This window comes from Ixodes scapularis, unplaced genomic scaffold (genome assembly GCF_016920785.2).
Source record: "Ixodes scapularis isolate PalLabHiFi unplaced genomic scaffold, ASM1692078v2 PGA_scaffold3__209_contigs__length_174095766, whole genome shotgun sequence".
Classification (NCBI taxonomy): domain Eukaryota; kingdom Metazoa; phylum Arthropoda; class Arachnida; order Ixodida; family Ixodidae; genus Ixodes; species Ixodes scapularis.
The window spans coordinates 127,798,887-127,813,525 of NW_024609868.1; the positions used below are offsets into that span (position 1 = coordinate 127,798,887).

Genomic DNA, 14,639 nt, shown 5'->3' on the forward strand with positions numbered 1-14,639 from the left:
TCTGTGCGCATGCAACGGAAGGCGCGTGATCACGTGGTTTGACGGATGACGTAATAGACGCTGCCAATCCCGGAATGAGGCTGCTTGCGGACCTAGTTTCGCGTGCCGTGCGGCCCGCGGGGCTGCTGTGGATTTCGCTTCTATGTTAAAAGGTATCCCGATCGAAAAGTCCTACCCCTATGTCGGCAACAAGCGATTTCTTCAAAGAAGCCCAAGACATTCTTGTGATGCGTTCAGTGTTTCGTTCGGCAAATGACAGCTTGTGCTGCATCGTGGTGAATCTTCACGGATCCCTTCCTTCTCGGTTTTGTGTTTGAGTGGTTGGTCTGCAGTGCCCGTGTCGGATTACATCTTTCAAGTCCGGTATTTTGAACGTAAGTGCGCTGCAACCTACTCGGCGACAATTGACCGTTCTGTAGTGTCTATCTCCTGGCAGTGCCTATCTTCTGACAGCTGGGAGAATAATTTCCCCGTAATTCTACCGCAGTCGCCTGCCATTAGCTCTCTGAAATCATGTGAAAATTGTAGTTAGAATACTGACATTCTTATTCTCTCTGCGTTTTGTGAAAAGACGTTTCATGGACACCTTTTCGTGGATAGACGTTTCATGGACACACGTTTAGTCGGCACTCGTTACGCGAATGGGACGCTGCAGGGACATTTCGTCGCGCCTGTATTCCTGAGGCGCGTGCTCACCGACTCAGCCCACCCGTTCACGCCACTTGGCAAATCATTACAAAAAACAAAACAAAAAAAAACATATTTTGAGTTGTTTATAAACGTCACGTGTTGATGAAACGATCTCGATGAAACGTCTTTTGATAAACTGATTGCAGCACTAATGAGTGGCGACTGGCATTAGAATTTCGGGGGGAAGGGGGGGGGGGGGGGAATTCGGCCGGCCGCCGGGGGACTAGACACTACCCAGGAATTGCCTTTGGTTCTTGTTTGCTTTACAATATTCTCAGTTGTATAACAGCTCAGTAGTACCTCTTCACATAGTAGAGATTGCTTAGTGTGTGCTTGTCTACAGAATGGGCTGTGTGTAATAAACTTCTAGGAGATTTGAAAACAATGCCTTGTGTCTGTTTACCTGTGCTTTTGCAAACACCTGAGTGAGTGCATTTGTTTTTTGTTGTTGTTTTGTTGAAATGTTAGCTCTTTGTTTTAAATGGGGCTATGAAGTTCGGCACGTCTCACAAGGTTTTTTTTTTTTTTTTTAAATGTCCAGTGACAACAAATAATTTGTTTCACATTTCATACGATTGCGGTAAAAAGAAAAACTACAGGCAGCTATGGCACGATGGTAAAGAGACTCATGAGGCGAGCTATAGAATGAGCTATAGCGGACCATGCAAAAAGCAATAGGCGGCTAAAGAAACCATAAGAAAAGTCATAAGCAGCTATAGCACAGTGTCTAAAAAAATCCATACAGTAAGCCATAGAGATCTCTATAGCAGACCATACAGAAAGCTATAGGCGGCTAAAGGAACCATACGAAATGCCATAGGCGGCCGTAGCACGATGGGTAGAGAGAACCATAGGACGAACTATAGAATGAGCTATAGCGAGCCATACAAAGAGCAATAGGCGGCTAAAGAAACCACGGGAAAAGCCATAGGCAGCTATAGCACGGTGTCTAAAGAGATCCATAAAGTAAGCCATAGAGATCTCTATAGAAGACCTTACAAGAAGCTATAGACGGCCAAAGGAACCAAAAGAAACGCCATAGGCGGCTATAGCATCCTTTCTAAAGAGACCCATAGATTAAACCATACAAAATTCAATAGCCAAATTTCCATTGAGAAAGCTATAGACAACCATAGGGTAGACCATAGGAAAAGCTATAGACAGCCATAGAAGCGGCTATAGCTAATTGGGCCAATTTTCTATAGCCGGCCATACAAAGGATTTTCTATAGCCGACCATAGACCATTTTTGTATGGGTTAGCGCATCTGGACGAGCATCGCGTGCAATTGTGTATCAAGTCTGCTAGACGCATGTTAAATACCCTAGGCCTGCTGTGGTACTGAAGTTGCCGAATTTCTCATCTACCGCGGAGACAACAGCTGCCCGCTGCGACTCACTAATGTATAAACAAACACAAAACAGAGTTTAAATTTTGATTAAGAGCCCAGCTCGCACATTCATCTTATTGAACAGACTTAAATTTTCCCTTAAAAAATATCACCTTATTCATAATTCTGTGTGAAGTATTACAGCTAGATTGTCAAGAAACGGGAACTATAGCGTGTTTAATTCTTGTTTTATTGATTTGTGCATATATTCTTCGAAGTATTCATTGACGCCTTTTACAGTAAGTGCCGTCGCCTAGAAAGCTGGCTTCAAAGCCATCACAGAGAGTTTGTTCCAAGAAGCTTCATGCATACTCACAGTGGCATTTGGGCGGGCGGCCGAACCAGCCTCCGCTCTTGCAGGTGGTGCTCGAAGGACCGTCCAACACGTAGCCCTCCTCGCACTTGAAGTACACCGTAGTCCCCACGGAGAAAGACGTGGCATTCGTAGCTCGGAATTCCGGTACAACTACGTGAGGTCCAAAGTCACGCCGGGTGCAGTTGTACGCTGCGTATTATGAAAATAAGTAGTTACCTCTACAATAAAGTAATCTCTCCCGTCTGCAAGCCCGTACGCTAATATCAAACTATAGACCCTTTCTGCGAGGGCGCCGCCATAATGTATAGCGGAACAGCCGGTATGCGGGAAAACATCGTTTCGCTCTCGACACACTACTGAGAGAAGTTCACGTTTCAGTCGCAACTGTCTATCATTCTTGCTTTGGCTTTTCTACGTCATTTTATCGTTGCAAACTGCATTGCCTTACTTTTTTTATTTTCTTTCGTCCCGGCTACCGGAATTGTCAACCACATGGCTGGGGTCAAGGGTGAACGAAGACGGCACATAATGTACAGTGTGTTTTTGAAAACGCGGGCCAAATCTCTCCTGCAAAAGCTACGCATTGCACAGAAAACAGGTTCATGCCATAGCGGTCTGTACCAAATGGCCATAAAAAAAATTATTACTTTTCAATACATTTGGGTCATTAACTACTTTTTAGTACTTAAACTTTTAATTATTGACTTTAAAGGTACGGTTTCAATTCGACACTTCAAGCCAATCATCCGAAACTACGAAATCCACCCATACACCGCCTCCTCCACACTCACGAAGCCTGGCAATTCGATGACAGAGCCATAGAGTGCCCGGTCGCAGATTTGGAGCGCATGGATCTATTAGCACAGAGCATCAAAGAGCTCTGTGCTACCAGTCAGTGTGAGCCGAAACACACTTGTTCGCTCGGAAGCAGTGTGTTTCGGCGTCTCGCCGCAGTGGGGCGCCAGTCACGTGGCTCTCCTTTCATCCGTTGCCTGGCGCTCCACCTTTTCCATTTCGGCGGCCGCTCCTCTGGGCGATCTGCCAGGCTTTGTCAGTATATAGGAGGCTATGACCAGTATTACAATGATATAAGGTACGCGCAGCATTTTACGGCATTCCGAAAAATTACCTAATAGGCCAACAGGCCTCCTGCGCTTAAGCTTTGAACAAACTGTAGCGCCCTCATTTTGGGTAGTACAAGCTCACCTGATTGAGCATAGCACTACTTATGACAAGTTTGTCGAGCTTTTTCAATTCTATGTGGTGCTAAAGAACGAAAAAACACCTTTGGACGCCAGAAATCGGCCAAACTCAACGTCGCAAGAGAATCAAAAGTGCCAAATTCATGACACCGCCACTAGGGCACGCGTCTCTTATCTCTGGGTGGAGACGTCGCAACACCTGTGTCGCGACGCTTAATCTTTTTTTTCTTTTTGATGTCTACTTTGGAACGCGTGAAATGGCGTCTCTTGGCTCACGCTCTCAGCGTCTTAGCTTTGACGGCGTTCGAATTTTCGTTGTCTTTGTATTTTCATCGTGATCTCGCGCTCGGCACCAGAGCAGGCACGCTTCTGCATGCGTGACAGTTTGAGACGCTACTATTTGTACTAGCCAAAACAAGTCCTAACGAGTCCCATTCGCAGCACCCTCTGGGCACCGCAGGAGGCCCATTGCTATATTACCCAAGCATCAAGTAGAATGCAGGGATTGGTGTTCCACGCGCCGCACGTGCTGGCGTCAGCAGTAGTAACTTGTCTAAAGAAAATACCTAAAACAAATGGCATCTTGCACGCGTTCGTCAATGCTTTATTTTGATTATTTACTTCGATTTTTTTTAAACGGAGAAGGCGTGCGCGTGTGTTGCGTGGAACACCAACCCCCAATTCTCCTTGATGCTTGGATGATATAGCAATAGGTCAATTTGGCCGCGTTTCTAGGTCTCGGTTTCTTATCGGAACGCGTCTCCGCGCTAGCAATTTCACCCGGTGCAGCCAAGACGCGCAACCTGCCTGCGGCGCTACGCATTGCACGTAAAAGTTCGTCTTCTTGCTAGCACCGACGTCACAAAGGCAAACCTCATCTGGCCAGTCCGGGGGCTTTCTTATCTATAGTCGTTTCTACGTGCGATACGTGGTGGCGAACGTATACCTCGCGTGTTTTGGCCACAGGCCGCGGAATTTCCGGCGCGGAGATGCACTCTGTTAAGAAACCGAAACCTACCTTGCGTAGCAGCGCGAGAATGTCACATAGGAAGCAAGAACAAGCTCAAGCCAAACTCATCACCGAAACTCGAACACCGGCTAACGCGCTCCCTCTGCGTGGGACATTAAAAAACACATCAGCATACCTAATCAATCAGGTAACTTGTATCTACACACTATTTTTAAAAAAAAGACGCCTTGAAGTTGCTACTTCAAACGCGGAAGTGCTTTGGCGGGCTGCAATGTCCAACCGTCCGCAATGTCGCGCCGGGTCGCCCTAATCCACAGCTGACGCTTCGACGTGTGCAGTCTAGCAGAGGGAAGCCTGGAAAAACTTAGAAGCGCGAGAACGCTCGCCATCGTTGCTGTATCCGACAGCGGAACGAATCCTGGAGAAAAGCTCACCGGAAAAAAGCTCACCGGAGAAAAGCTCACCGGAGATAAGCTCACCGGAGAAAAGCTCACCGCAAAATCGACGGATCCAGAGAAAAGCTCACCGGCCATTGAGCGTATGCGGAGAAAAGCTCATCGATTTTTAGAGTGCAGCTCTTAGGCGCCCGTTTCCAGCTTGAGCGGCGTCGGCGTCGCCGTCGCCGTTGGCGTCGGCGTAACCGCGAAGTCACGTGACCCCCCAAGGTCACCCCAAGGTCACGAGACCCCCAAGGTCATGTGACCCCAAGGTCACGTGACCCCCAAGGACCTCGGGTTCCTTCGGGAGGACCTTGGGAGGACCTCGGGTTCCTTCGGGAGGACCTCGGGTTCCTTCGGGAGGACCTCGGGTTTCTTCTGGAGGACCTCGGAAGGACCTCGGGTTCCTTCGGGAGGACCTCGGAAGGACCTCGGGTTCCTTCGGGAGGACCTCGGGTTCCTTCGAGAGGACCTAGGGGGGGCGGGTCACGTGACCAGGGGGGGTCACGTGACGATGAAATCATCAGTGACGTCATCAATGATAATGACGATGACGATGCGGATGCCGATCACGTCATCAATGACGCCACTGATGACGTCATCATCACTGATGACGTAATCATCACGTGATCCCCCGGTCACGTGACCCCCACCCCCCTAGATCACGTGACCCCCCCCTTTCCGAGGTCAACTGACCCCCCCCCCCCAGCACCCTTCCCTCCTCCTCCTCAAGAGCTGCGCTCTAATTCTTTTTTTTTATTTTCTTTTTTTTATATAGAGGCTGTTGGATCATGCGTAACATAAGTATATCAATTTATTGTTAATAAAATTCGTAAGCTTTGTAGAAAAGAAAACTCAATTTTTTTGTAATATTTATTAAGCGTATTGGCTATATTGCTCCCAAATTAATAATTGCGGGCGAGTGTTTTTGTGGCTTACTCTCTTGGAGACGAAAGCCTAACGGCCTAACTGAAAACTTAATAAACTTGAAGAACAGCAATATGTTCGAACACTTAATAATATCTGCTTAAAACCTAAAAATCAAAACTGTAAATGCCGAAAAACCGAAAGCGCATGCGCAACAACGCGGTGCCTGAAATTATCTTTGTAGCTTTTGTTAACCTTTTAAAACAAGAGAAATCAGTAAGTAGGATACCGAGGCTTCTTTCTTCCACGGACATGCACGTTTTCTAGCCGTTCGTGTTGATGTTTCCACACGTTGCCTTTGTGTGATAGTGCCCTTCTACGGCGAGCCACTCATGACCTTCAGAGCTGCACACTGGCACCGTTGTTACTCGTGACCTATATAAGAAGTACTCTTCTGTAAGTAAGTGAATCGGGCGAGTTGGTAAACGTTATACATGATGAAAACCGCTCAAACGACGACGACGGTGTGAAGACAACAAACACGACAGGACGAAGCTGTTCTCGCAACTAAAGGATTGTTAGTCAAATTAACAGAAATAAAACAGCGTAGCCGACACAGATTACATCAACAAATCCCTACTTGTCTATTAGGCATTACACAATACTTGGAGCTGAAACGGTTCGCACACCGCTATTCATATTAGCTCGCAAAAAAAAAATATATTTTTATCTGACAGGGCTACCGACTGCGCACTGTCAGCTGTCGATAAATTTTTGTCTTTTTTACTGGTGTACGATGTTCTGATTTTACACCCCCCCCCCCCCCCCTTGCGGCTTCAATAACATACAAAATGGTTTATTACTAATTTCTGAGGAATTAGTAAATATTTACAATGAACTTCAAGAGTATTGCAAAAAAAGATTACGTATTTTTAATGAAGTGACGAATGCGAATTGTGTTAAATTGCCACGTTTGACGCAGAATCCGCCAAGTTAAAAACGAAAAATTGGTGAGCTTTTCTCCGCATCCGCTCAAAGGCCGGTGAGCCTTTCTCCGAATCTGCCTGTTTTGCGGTGAGCTTTTCTCCGGTGAGCTTTTCTCCGGTGAGCCATTGAAAATTGCGGACTCCTGCCCGCTGCTGCTGGCTACACACGCACAGTGGAAACTTCAGAAAATAATACGAATTCTAGGGGCGAGATATTTATTACAGATTACTTTAACGCCCTCCGCGAGTTTCATCCTGCCACACTTGTTCAGCGAGTTCTTTATGCGAAGGTTAAATGCACCTCCAAAATTTTCCTTCCGTGAAAGTTTGGCCTCGCTAAGGTTGCAGTCCATTCAAAGAAGCCATTTACCCAACATAGCTCCAGTTTATTTTTTTCTTTTATTAGTGCCAAACGGTCATGTAAACTAATAGCACGGCTAAATGCGCTCGTAATGGGTACCAATATAAGCGCTAACATTTGGTTTTATTTTATCCATAACCCGTTATGAGGAATACCCCAGAAAGCGCCGATGTTATGTTCGCACGAACTGTGTCTCGCGGTGCGCATTGACTGGCAACAGCGCGCACTTACCGACGCACTGTGGGGGGTCTGCGTCCCATTCACCATTTTCCTCGCAGAACCGGTTGTCAGAGCCCTCGACTCGGTAGCCGTCGTCGCAAGAAACGGACACGGCGTCCCCCAGGCCGTAGTAGTCCCCTTCCGATTTGGGTCCAGACACTGTACCGTGGTCCACTAGGAATCCCTCGCAGGCAATGGCCGCTGTTGAAGGGCAGGACTGAGTTGTTTATTGATGACTCTTCTACAGTTCGGTACTTTGTGTTTCTTCACGTCTATCCGTCTATAACAACTCAAATCTAGTCTATGACGACTCAAATTGCTTTCCATTCTGCTTTGGCTGCGTGTGCAAGGTCGAAGCTCACGAGACACCGGAGTGTTTTTAAAAGAGAAGTTCGTGCTGGCGGTGGGACAATTGAAAGACCTCCCAGCCCTTTTTATCCTGTCAGTGACAATATTACACATAAAAGAATGCTTCAACGAAATTGGAAATATGCCTGTCGTGTTCAGAAATAGTCTGAAATGATCCACAATACCCGTAAATGACAATCGCACGTTTCTATTTGGAGCTTGATGGTTGTATTTTTTGTTATGAACGGCCCAACCGGTCAAGGGCTAGGGCAGTAGCCAGCGCAGAGAATGTGACATTGGGCGCAATCGCAACGTACTTTGTCTCGGAATGAGCAAAGCTGCGGCGAGGCTGACGTCTACAGGATGCCATAGCCGTTCCAGCTGCCGAAGCGTCCGAAGTATGCCAGCGATCGGGCCACCGCAACTAACCGCAAAGCTGCTTCTGTGCAATTTTGAGTGACGGGTTAATGTTCCAGAATCTTGTAGATGGACAGTAGCGACGTCTGGGACACACAAAAGAGAGTCCCTGTGAGAGGCGAGTTCCTCCTTCCCTTCATCTCTCGTGGTGGCCGTAGAGCTGGCGGGATGACGTCAGGTTCAAGGCATGTATAGTCCCAGGTGAGACAAGCATCCTTACTACTTGGAAAGGTTCCTAGAGGGGCATTACAAACGAGGCTTTAGCGACATACACTAGTTGCCCTTTGCTGATCGTTTAATTCGTTTTAAAATTATGTTTTCTCTTTTTCAACAAGAGACTGGTGTGGCCGATGTGACACTGCACCCTTGAAAACGTATAGACCAAGAAATAAGCCCCAAAATATCGTTATAGTATCCCTTTAAAAGAGAACAGGGTCCGTGGCCGCGTCTGCAATAACCATCGATAGTGTTCGAACAGCCGAGAGGTCTTCCCGTTATACTCCTTTTAGCACGAGCTTACTACCTTCCATTACACTCTGGAGCTTTGTGAGCTTCGAGCATGCACACGCAGGCAAAGCACGGCGGAAGGCAAAGACGGCGTGCTGAAGGCCGACCATCCTAAAGAGGCGCACTGCCCTCCCGGTAGAACCCATGGAATATGGACTTCAATTTACGACCCTGCTGGTTTTGATATGCACAACATTACGTCGGCGGGCAGTCAGTCACGTAATCACTACAGTGCTCCTCACGTTAAATAAATACCCCACTTTAAGCTAATTTGCTGATTCGTAGTTTTGAGCCAGCATCGTCAAATTTCGAATAAATTTAAGTTTTTATTTTATCGCATTCCCAAAAGTCAATTTGTATTGGCACCATTTGTGAGCTTATATCAAAGAGAAGAGTGCAGGTGAAAATTCTTAAAGAGCGTGTTGCAATGCTTCTGCCAGACAGCCAGCACCAGAGAAGGCGATGATTGAAGCGTGTAAACGAACCATGGAGAGCAATCCACGTAATCCACAGGCAAGGCGGAAAGTTCAGTAGGCTGACTATAGCTTCCTCTCAACCACCTTGTAATCGTAACTCTTCCCTTCTCATACTGGCCCCAACACTCACCCTTTTCAACGCCACATTGAACACCGCGTTGAACAACGTCGCGGCTACGCGTCCTGTCAGGCGTCCGGCGCGGGGAACCTTGATGACCCTCCACTATACGGAGTCTGTCCCCGAGCGCAGTCATATACTATCCCAACTCTACCGTCTTAACCACTTCCTCATCCGTTAGCTGCACGGGGTGGACCACCCCACCCCGGGAAGCACAACTTCCGTTCTGGCTCCATCTATCACCGTTTTTACCTCAAGAACCGTAGCAAAAAAAGGTCCGGCTCCACGCGGACCCTTACTAATTTTTCCCCTTTACGTTAAGAATTACGATATATGTAGGTACATTTTAGATTGGATCCATGCTATGCTGTCAAGACGTACACGTTTCAAACTCCAAAAGAATTACTACTTTCTGCGACAACCAAATATCGTAAGAACTACTTCGTGCGGTGTATGAACAATGCGCACAACTTGCTTTTTTTATGTAAAAAAGGGTAGGGTGTCCCACACTTTCCGCATCCAAGGAGCCATGCTACCGACCTCAACACCGATATCCTCCTCGTGCCGGCAAAGGATAACGATGACGCGGACCGTCATGTTTATCAAACATTTTTTTAATCACTGCGCATGCGCGACATCGGGGAAACTATACTGACGTCACGTCGCTAGCGTATACTTCGTTGCCGGTGGAATACGTCTTCACCTCTCTATTCTCTCCACCGTAAGTTTCAGGTTCTTTGAATTTCAGTATCCCTAAAAATGCGTTGCTTAAACGTAGAATCCGTAAAAATGCGATCTGAGCAGATAGCAAATAAATCGCTCGCATTTTTTCGACGATTGCGGTGGTTAGCTATCCCCGGCCCGTACATTGCGGGAAATCATACCCGCGTGCCTTATTTATTAAAAGTGCGACTATTACTCGAGCAAATACGGTACTGTCTGGGAGTATGGAAACTTGCCCCGTCAAATCTTGCATACTACAATTAACACATGGCCGGAAAAATCCGCTACCTTGACCCACGATGCTTTCTTGCGAGTTTATTTTGTCGACAATTGTTGTACAGTGGCGCCACCTTCCTACTGTGTAACGACGTTACTGTATGCGCAGCTACAGTCTGGCAGTTTATGGAACGCAGGGCATGGCGAGCCCCGACTTTCCTCGCTTCGTAGCCTATGCGGTGCGCAAGTTCGTCTGCTTTTTTTGCTGGGGGTCCTGGTGACGTCGGAGCGCCGAGCTGCGATCGGCTCTGACTGAAGGATGGTGGGTAGACCTCAAAAAAAGCTGCCTTCAGCTCTACCCACTATCCTTCCAGTCAGAGCCAGTCAGAGCTCGGCGTTCTAAAGTCACAGCAACCCCCTGCGCAAGAAGCAGACGAACTTGCTGTCCGTATAGGTATGCGGCAATGACCGATAAGGACGCTGAAAAACGAATCGCGCGGAGCAAGGTCTACGTGATCGTGATAGGTCTCGCCCTGGTTTTGTTTCTCTAAGTTGTCAGCATAATTATAGTTCCTAAATAATTTTATACAAGCCGTCAAACCAAAGCGCATCACAAATATCTCGTTTCCCCTTGAGTCAAAACGTAACCGACGTTACGTGCCGATGGGCCAATCAAACAGTGTCAAAAGCGCAATATCACAGCGATCGTCGTTCGTTTTGCGTGCGGCGTCTCCAGCAAATTTAATCAGGCACACGGAGCACACTGCGACCATCGCTTTTAGCTTGTGTGTATACCGTATTTACTCGAAATGATAGCCGCACTATTTATAAACAAGGCCCTTGCGTCTACGTTCCCACGGAACACATACACAGCCAGTCATTATGTTGCGCATAAATAACAAAGCGAATTAGCGAATAGCGAATAACATAGCACGATTCTCCATACAAATGAATCTTCACGGATGGTATCTTTGCATGAAGACGTTATCTTTGTCCTGTAAACAGCTGTAATCATGCTGTTGATCGTGGTGATTGGCAGTCTGCGTGCTCCGCGGAAACGCGAACCCACAGGTTTCTTCATAAACAGTGCGGCTATTACTCGAGTAAATCGGATAGTCACTGTTAACTTTAGACGAGCGGGGCGTGCCTTGTTCTTGGTTCGTGAGTCAATCTGCAGCGTTCTTATTGGCTTACGTTGTAATTCCACTGGCGAGTAGGAGCGGTAACAAGATGCTCGCGATTCGCCACGCTCTCCGTTTCCTGAGCTATCTGCACCCATGTGTTCGTGTGTGGTCTAACCTCGGCTGAGCTCTGACTTAGGACGAAACCGAGTGCGGTGTCATCGCAAAGCATTTTGCGAAGTGACTATGTTCAGAAAAGAGCTTGAGAACGTAACTCACGTTTGCACAGTGGTCGCGGCGATGACCAGAGGGAGTCGGCGCCGCACCTTAAGATTTCCTCTCCAATCAAATCGTAGCCCTCAAGGCATTCGAAGACCATCAGTGTTTCCCGAGGACAGCAGCGGCCCTCGTAGACTTCGTTCGCCAGAACTGCCAGCTTTTTGCCTTTTGCAGACACCCCAGGATCCGGACAGAAGATGCCTGAGTAAAGGAAAGCTGCCCTTAAACAGATGCCCTTAAACCGCGAAGGTAGGAAGAAAAGGAGACGACATACTACCGGCCCCATCCAGTCAAACGAGAAAATCCCAAGTGAAGCCGGAAGTAAAGGTCGCGGTCGTTGAGAACGCCCCCATGAGTGACCAAGGGTGTCCTTCCCGTCCAATAAAGTCTTTTGGTTTTGTTCGTTTATGGTTCTCGTTGGGGAGGTGTCCCTCCGAACCGGAAGCCGTCCCGGCTTCACCTCCCGTGGCGTCATGTCGCCTCCTGCAGCTCATACATCATGCAAAAGACAGGGTATTCGCTGCAGGCATGACGACAAAATTATCTGCGGCCAAGCCTCAACCATGTTCGAAGCATGTTTACTAAGCTTGACACATGTGCATGCTTGGAGCATATCTACAGAGAGATGACCAATGTGACAGAAGCGTCGTACAAAGAAAGGAACACGCAGACAGCGTCTGCAGACTGTGTTTTGCACGATGTACTAGCAATGCGACTTCGGCTTTAGGACTGCCACATCTGTTACACTTTGTACTGAATATACCCTAGCTCGCCAAAAACACTATGACTTTACGAACGATGGAATAGTTATGTAATCGTTTTCTTGCGCGTACGTGTCATGTCTAGAGAACCGTGTGTTCAGATAAAAATGAAAAGGTATAACTTGTGGGAGGCACCCCTAGGGCGCCACTATCCAGTCGCCGCCACCGTAACCCGCCACCACGCTCTGCGCCGGGGAGACGAACGATGGCTCGACGCGCGCGCCGTACAACGGGTGCGTTGCCTCGAACCCCGAAAGTAGAAGAAGAACGTCACAAATGCTTAAAAGGTCTCCTGGGTCGAGGCCGGTCATGGACAGCCGCACTTCGAACTTTTCGGTGTGCACCTAATCGTCCCGTCCTTCTAATATTAAATGTAGCCACTTGTTTTTGAAAAACCTGGCTTTGCATCATTCCTCTAGGTTCGGCAAGCAGCGAGGCAACCTTCCCAAAGACTTTAATCCATTCAAATATGTTCGTAAAACCATAATCCTTCAAGGTCATGAAGGCAAAACGAGAAACTGGCACATATAGACGCTTGCAAGCAGCCGCACTTCGAAAGCTAGTCTGGCAACCGTGGATGGAAACCGCTTTGCTTGGGCGCCGGTCTGCAGACCCTGGGTACGCCTCAGCAACGCTTGGCTTTCACACGATCTACCCACACCAGCAGCAAGATGGAGGCGCCCAGGGGCCGTACCTGCACACGTCTATAGTTCATGCAAGTTTGGTCAAGCGTAAAAATAGTAGTATTAACGATTTTGTTTTTCAGAGCAATCTTAAAGACCGACCTACATTTCGCGCTTTCCACTTTTGGCCGCTGCTGCTTTCCTATATCCACACCTTTTTTTTTTAACCTTGCCCCAACTTGGTTTTTTTCGCAGCTTAGGAGAGAAGAGCACCAAGAGGATCATCATCTTTGCAGAAAACCGAGGTTGTAGGTCGGCCTTTAACGTCATCGCCACAACCAGCGTTCCTTAAGTTGTCGCTGCCCATAGCCGCTTCTCCTGTTTCAAATTTAGATCGTACCAGTCAATCTAACAACTCTGGGGAGCCTACTCTGCCACAAAGCACTTGGGAGAACCAATCGCTGCAAATATGTTTAGACCTAAAAAGACGGTCTGCGCTGTGACGTTGTGCACGGTGAAACGCCGTGCTCAGTGCCGCGACGCAGACTGATTTTGTTAGGTCTTGGCATATTTGCAGCACCTCAATTCGCCGAGCCTTCCCTGTGTATGACAGCCATTGGCTCACTTAAAGGAGTTGTGCAACGATATTTAATTGGAATGTTTTTCACTTGACACGAGCTTACTGGCACACCTGGGACTCAAGGATACTCACACGCAACGCCACTGGCCAAAAAACTCCTTTGTTGCGGTGTAATTTCAAGGACAAAAGCGATCATTTTCATTCAATCTCTCCTTTGCAAAATTTGATGACGTAACGTGGGGATCGCAGTACACCCAAGTGACGATATTTGAATGCGGTTCATAGATTGGACCCGAGCATTGCGTGGGCACTCGACTTGGGCTCGTGATAATTGCTAGCTCGAGAAGCATTCAGGTAGTGACCCGTGTCCAATCGCTGCAACGACGACAACAGCCGAACCATAACAATGTCTGAAACTCAGCGCGTGTCCTGCGCTTTGCCAACCCCAGCGCGTGGCTACGATCAACACTGGCGGCATATAATCGGCTCCAGATCACGTGGCCGCTTGTACTGGCTGCGAGTTGAGGGGGTGAACGCTGCTCGATTTTCTTTAATATTTTTCTGGGACTTCTATTGCGTGGGGTGAAAAACGAACGCGTGGTTCATAGGTCATTAACGTTAGGGATCCGTTTTAAACGGTATTTGCGCAAAGTACAAAAATTGTTGCATCGCTCCTTTAAGGCCACGCTGTCACTGAATGTCGCAGTTTGGGTACTTTTTGGCAGGTCGTTAGTCATCTCCTTTTTAATACTGTTTTATGGGATTGATGTCATTCGAAAGGCAATGCAATCCTCTTTCGTTTGATATTATGTATGTGTTGGTTTTTACTGTTCATGCACATTTGTAGCGTTGCGAATATGATGGCGCGGACCCTCACTTGCTCCGCTAGTTCATGTTTTATGAACGATCCATTAAAGATAACACGGTTCCAATATATCAGTTTTGTTAAGATGATGTCAGAGCAGAATGTAACGATACACTTTTTTGGTATTTGCACTACTTTGTTTTTTTCATCCCTCCAAATATTGCCCTA

General features: G+C 47.5%; 1 pseudogene; it reads right to left on the reverse strand.

Annotated features, from left to right (window-relative positions):
- The window catches only part of LOC115309215, a 144,100-nt pseudogene that overhangs the window by 72,401 nt on the left and 57,060 nt on the right, over positions 1–14,639 (reverse strand).